We start from the raw sequence: 6,264 nt of genomic DNA, 5'->3' as shown, positions 1-6,264 counted from the left end.
CATGGTTAAGGAGAGAGATCCTACTCAGACCCTGGTAAGGGACTTCCCTGTCCTTGAACAGAACTCCATGGCTGAAATATAGCCGGTTCCTTTTCTTTTCTTTTTCTCTTTCTCTTCTTTTTCTTTTCTTTTTTTAAGATTTATTTATTTTATTTATATGAGTACACTGTAGCTATCTTCAGACACACCAGAAGAGGGCATCAGATTGCGTTACAGATGGTTGTGAGCTACCATATGATTGCTGGAAATTGAACTCAGGACGTCTGGAAGAACAGTCAATGCTTTTAACCACTGAGTCATCTCTCTAGTCCTTCTCTCCTTCCTTCCTTCCTTCTGTCCTTCCTTCCTTCCCTTTCTTTCTTTCTCCTTCTTCTTCTTCTTCTTCTTCTTCTTCTTCTTCTTCTTCTTCTTCTTCTTCTTCTTCTTCTTCTTCTTCTTCTTCTTCTTCTTCTTCTTCTCTTCTTCCTCTTCCTCCTCCTCTTCTCCTCCTCATTCCTCCTCCTCTTCTATTACTGATTTTTCTTGTTCCTTCTCTGTGAGCATGTTGTATTACCTAAAGCTGTCCGAATTACAGACAGCTGTGAGCTGCCATGTGGGTGCTGGAAATTGAGCCTGGATCCTATGGAAGAGCAACTAGTGTTCTTAACTGCTATGCCATCTCTCCAACTCCACTTCCTTTTCTTCTCTGGTTTAGTGGCCTCTGCATATAGGGCACTGTGGGATGCTCAGTATGTGATCTCAAACCACCAAGCAGACTTACTGCAGCAGATCCTCTGGGTCAAAGGGAGCCTTTTCAGGCTAGGTGTGTGTGAGGGTTGGGATAGGGTAGACAGATCAGATATTGTCACCCATAACTGTCAATCAGAGACATGATCCCCAGAAAACCAGCACAGCTCCTGCTTCTTCAGGTGAAATCCTACCAGGCAGAGCTCTACAGGGTCACTGTCCCCCAGCATGCTGCCATCTTAGACAGGACCTGGACAGAGTACAGCAGAGTGTAGAACTGGGTAGCTTGGACTGTAGAGCAAACTTGACATTATTTTTCTGAAACTGGGTTTTTCTCTTTAGACTAATCTATCTCTTAGAGCTTGGGTAAGGGTTTGAAACTGGGCTCAAAACAAAATCAAAGACTCTCAAGATCCAGGCAATGGCTCAGCTTCTCTTTGGGGTGTATGGCCTTGTTCCTTTCTCCAACTTCTGGAAGAGCCTCTTACCTTCTGTGATATGAGTTAATCATCTCCTAGTTACCTGAAAACCTTGCCAGTCCTGAAGAGCCTGACCAGGAGGCTGAGGACCAGATTGCCTCTGAGTGACTATCTGGCAGGGCTAAGGATCAAGGTCAACCAATCAGAACAGGAGAGACGAGAGGAGACATAGCACGGAATGGTCCAGACATCTCAGGTTGGACTATTGCCAACTGGCTTCAGGCCCACCTTGTGTAGAAAACCCTTCTAAGCAGTTACTTTACTGGGGTAACCTTACTGAAATATTAGAGTCCTTTTTGATTCTTTAAAGTTCTATAAAGTCTTTGGTAGGTATATTATACATATTGGGTACTAGCCTCAACTCATGAAAACTTGAGTCAGGCTGTACTGGGCAACAGCTCCTAGCCAGGGAAAATGCCTTGGTCTCAGTTGAGCACTCTGCTCCATCCGCAGAGATCTGGGTCTCAAAAACAACCCACCCTGTTCATGGTCAAATCATACACACACACACACACACACACACACACACACACACACTAACTGTAACTTCCTGTGGCTACCGATATACAAATACACATCCCCCAGCCCTTCTGCCTCATTTTCACGTTTCTTACAATTCGGCCGTCTGGACAAACCTCTGAAAGTGTAAACTCCCTGTCAGCATGCCACACCAGCATTGTAGTCAAGCACAGAATCCCTGGGGTTTGAGGGAAGTTTTGGCTCAGGGGGAAGTAGAGTCTGTGTCCCTTAACTTAATCTGTGTCACTTCTAGCTCCGGCAAGCTACCTGATCACCATCACGTCAAGGGAGATCTATTATTTTCAACAACAGCAACAAATTTCTTTTGGCTAAATTATACCCCAAATTATTGAGAGCAGGATTGACTACTCCAAGGGGCTGTCAGGGTGTAGGGACATGCTTGCCAGTTTCACAGCACACACAGTTGGGTCGTTATCTAATCTGAGGGTAGAGGCAGCAGGAGGAGGAGAGCTTATCTGTGGATCTCACCATGGACTTTTCTGTTATTTTGAATTGGGAAGCAGCTGGCTGTATGATAACTGGGATCTTGACTCTGGTTCTTTGTGGGGTGGGGAGCACAGAGAGCCACCTTTGTCCCAGGACAGCAGGAGACCAGGGAGTCAATTCCCTCAGAGCCACAGAGAGTTTCCATGTCACAGGGAGACCGCTGGGGTATGAGTTGGGGTCAGATGTAGGAACCATGTCAATGAGACACCAAATGTGTTCGATCTGGAACTAAGACCTCCCCCACCTCAATCTCTGAGAGACACCAGGATCCTTTCTTTAGTTTCAAAGCAAATGACGGGTGACTTTATTAACATGGGCCACTAGAAAGGGAAGGATCTATCTATGTCTGCTGGCATATAGGCACATGCATATGTGTATCTGTGCATGGCTTTCATGTGTGAGACCTGACCCAGAGCATGTACCATGGTGCAAACCCCTGGGCGTGGGGACAGCACCCACATGCCTGGGAAGCATCAGTGATGCTCAGTGAATAGGACAGCAGAGCACACAGCCGACCTGAGGAGCCAGGTCTTCAGTGTGTGTGACACAGGAATTCATACCGGAGCCTCTTCATATCTTGCTGAGTGAAGCCAGCAGGTAAGAGGTGATGGATTTTGAAGTGACTAGTTCCTGTACTTCTGTGGGGAGATGATCTACAAACATAGCTCCTATGGGGGTAACCATGTGCAGGAGGTATGTAGTCCTGGTCCCAGGATGAAACCCTAACTCCAGACTGCCACAGCTGCAAGCCCATTTCTGGTAAATAACTTCTTCAAGAACAGGCTGCATGTGCTCTGCATACCCTGTGTCCACACGCTTCATCTGCTGAGTCCCTTTGCTGTGTGTGGACTTTTATCTGGTGCCCAGACCATGATACACCCTGCTGTGCCAGCCAGGGTTTCTTCCAGAGATTACTGGCTATACCCATTCTTGGGAGGCATGCTTGAGTGGAAATGGTTCCTGAGGTGGAATGCTGGGATCATTAAAATGTAAGAATCTAAAACATTTTCCTGAACTTGGGGACTGACTCTACTTGGCTCATGCAGACACTATATTTAGAACAGGAAGTGGCAACCCCTAGTGCCAGGGGACTGAGTGCATAACTGATTATAGCAGCCTTCCTTTCTTAGGCTTCAGGGGGAACAGAGGGGGGAAGAGAGGGGTTAGGGCCTCTAGCTGTTTCTAAAAAAAAAATCACATGTACAGGAATTGGGTTGTGGACATGGGCCACAATTGTTGCCTTCCTCCCTCCCTTCCTCTCGCCCCCTTCCTTCTTCCCTTCTTTCTCTCTCTCTCTCTTCTTTTCCCTCTCTCTTTTCTCTCTCTTTCCTTCTTTTCTTTTTCTCTTCTCTTCTCTTCTTTTCTTTTTTGAGACAGGGTTTCTTCGTGTGGCCCTGGTTGTCCTAGAACTTGATCTGTAGACCAGGCTGGCTCAGAACTCAGAGACCTTCCCGCCTCTGCTTGCTGAGTGCCTGTTGAGATTCTGAGGAAACTGACTTCTCCCTGTAGCCCAGCGGGGACAGGAATCTGCTTCTTGTTCTTGCTCTGGTAACAGTCTGGAAGCAGAGGTCAGCTACAAAGGCCAAGGGTAGAGAAGAACACAGGTGGATCGTGGTGATCCTGCTGATGTCCCCTGGTGTGGCGATGTTCCGCACACAGGAGAGATCACTGGGAAGTTCGTACCCATGGCGATGACCTTTGGGTCTCAGGGATAGGGAAAGCCTGGCCCTAGGGGTCTGTTGTACCTACTTTGTAAATCATGGCCTGTATATGCACAGACATGTGGAGGCTGTAGGACAACTTTGGCTGTCATTTCTCTGAGGTTCTCCACTTTGTTTATTGAGGCAAGGTCTCTCACTGTAACTGGGGCTCATCAAATAGGCTTGGCTGGCCGGCCATCAGCCTATCTCTGTACTGGAGTTACTAGCACGTATCACCACACCTAACTTTTGATGTGGGATCTGGAGGATTGAACTCAAGGTGCCTGTGCTTGCACAGTAAGCCCCTTACTGACGTCACCTCCCCAGCCTGTCAATCATTGACCAAGCTCATCGATCAGGTACACTCCTGTGCAAGGGCATCTTGCAGTGTGCTGCCTGCTGTCATTTTCTGAGCCAGAGAAGTCAAGAGGGCAGAGACCTTAAAAGTAATCTCTCAAGCCACGTCTTCCTGTCACTGTATGACAACAGAGTTCTTTCTCCAAGGCCCATCCTTTTCTTGAACTCCAGGGAGGGTTCCCCACAGATTCCTACAGTAGAGCAGGGCTCTGAAGGGCTAGGGAGATGGCTCATTGGTTGAGAGCACTTGTTCTTGCAGAGAACTGGGGTTTAATTCGCAACACCCCTATTGTGGCTCACAGCCATCCATAACTTCCGTTCTAGGGGAGCCAACAGCTTCTGATCTCTGTGGCACTAGGCATGCGCATCACACACACACACACACACACACACACACACACACACACACACACACAAAACATTTATACACCCAAAATAAGTAGATCTATTTTTGATATAGGGTTTCTCTGTGTAGCCCCAGCTGTCCTAGTACTTGCTTTGTAGACCAGGCTAGCCTCGAATCACAGAGATAGGCCTACTTCTGCCTCCAAGGTACTAGAGTTGTGATTCAGAAACATGGAGAAGTGGCCAGAGCTGTTGCTCTGCCTGTAACTCCAGTTGCAGGGGCTCTAACTGTTGGTATTCTGTCTAAGCTCCATCCCACACCTACCTGGCAATAGCCTGGTATGCCCCACCTCATAGATCTGGCCCACTATAAAAGGGGCTACTTGCCCCTCCTCTCTCTCTTTGCTCTCTCTGCTCTCTCCCACATTCTCTCATCTCTCTGCCCCTTGGGCTCTTACCTGCCCTCCACGTGGTCATGACCGGCCTCCACTACTCTACTCTCTCTCTCTCTCTCTCTCTGCCTTTCTCTACCACTAACTCCCATCCCCTACTCTGAATAATCTCTATTCTATACCATGCCTGTGTGTGTATGGTCCCTCAGTGGGCAGAGGTGCCCAGACAATGGTCTGCCTGGGCACCCCCTTCCCCACACCCCCGTGCCATACTCCCTTAACCCCCAATTCTCTCCTTTTTAAGTCCCTTCATTTGGCGCTGTGACTTCGGATGAGAAACAGCATGGGTTTTGCTTAAGCCCTTTCACTAACACTCTCCTCTGACCTCAGAGGCTCATGTACACGCATGCAAGTATTGAATGCAAATATTGAAAGTAGGGGGAGGGAGGGAGATGGGATGTCAGGGGCAGTGAGTGAAACTGAAAGGCCAGGTCAGAAAATGTCAGCCGGGGCAGCCCAGGGTGCTCAGACTCTGCTGATGAGCACACACACTACCAGCCACTGCCAGTCTCAGCCTCACCCCTTTAAGCAGCAACACGGGAAAACTAATCCATTCCTCTTTACCTGGGCACTCAGAGGTCCAGGGCATCACTGTATCACTGTATCGCTGTGCACAAAGATGTTGCCCCCAAAGAGGCACCTGAGCATATAGAGGAGAGTGTGTTTTTTGTTTGTTCATTTTTTGTTTTGTTTTTAATTTTTCCTGAATTCAGAGAAACCCATGGGCAGAAGGAGACCACTTAAAGGTGGCATATTTGTTGGGACCACATGCCTTGATCCTGGCCAGAAGACAGGATTAGAGCAGGGCAGAGAGGTTTCCTAGTTGGTGGGATTTGTGCCTCTGATCTGAGGGGTAGGGAGGGAGTAGACAAATGCTAAGTGACAGAAGCCCCAAGGAGCAGCATTGAGGGTGGAGTAGTTCTTCAAGGATCAGTTTCCCTGGGTCTCAACAGGGTGCCATTATCAAGAGGGGTACTGGGAGGGGGGGCAGCAGGGTGAAATCAAGCAGCTCTGACCGAAGTCTGGATCAGTCTGGATGGCACGGTTCCAGGGCCGACTTATGACCTCCACACCTGTTTATCTGGCAGACCTCCTCCCTTCTTGAAGAAGAAAGTGGAGTCTGAGCTGCTAAATCCTGAAAACTAGCCATTTCCAGGAACTGAAACTGAAAGCTGTGAG

Source organism: Apodemus sylvaticus, chromosome 10 (assembly GCF_947179515.1).
Source record: "Apodemus sylvaticus chromosome 10, mApoSyl1.1, whole genome shotgun sequence".
NCBI lineage: Eukaryota > Metazoa > Chordata > Mammalia > Rodentia > Muridae > Apodemus > Apodemus sylvaticus.
This window is presented reverse-complemented; position numbering follows the sequence as displayed.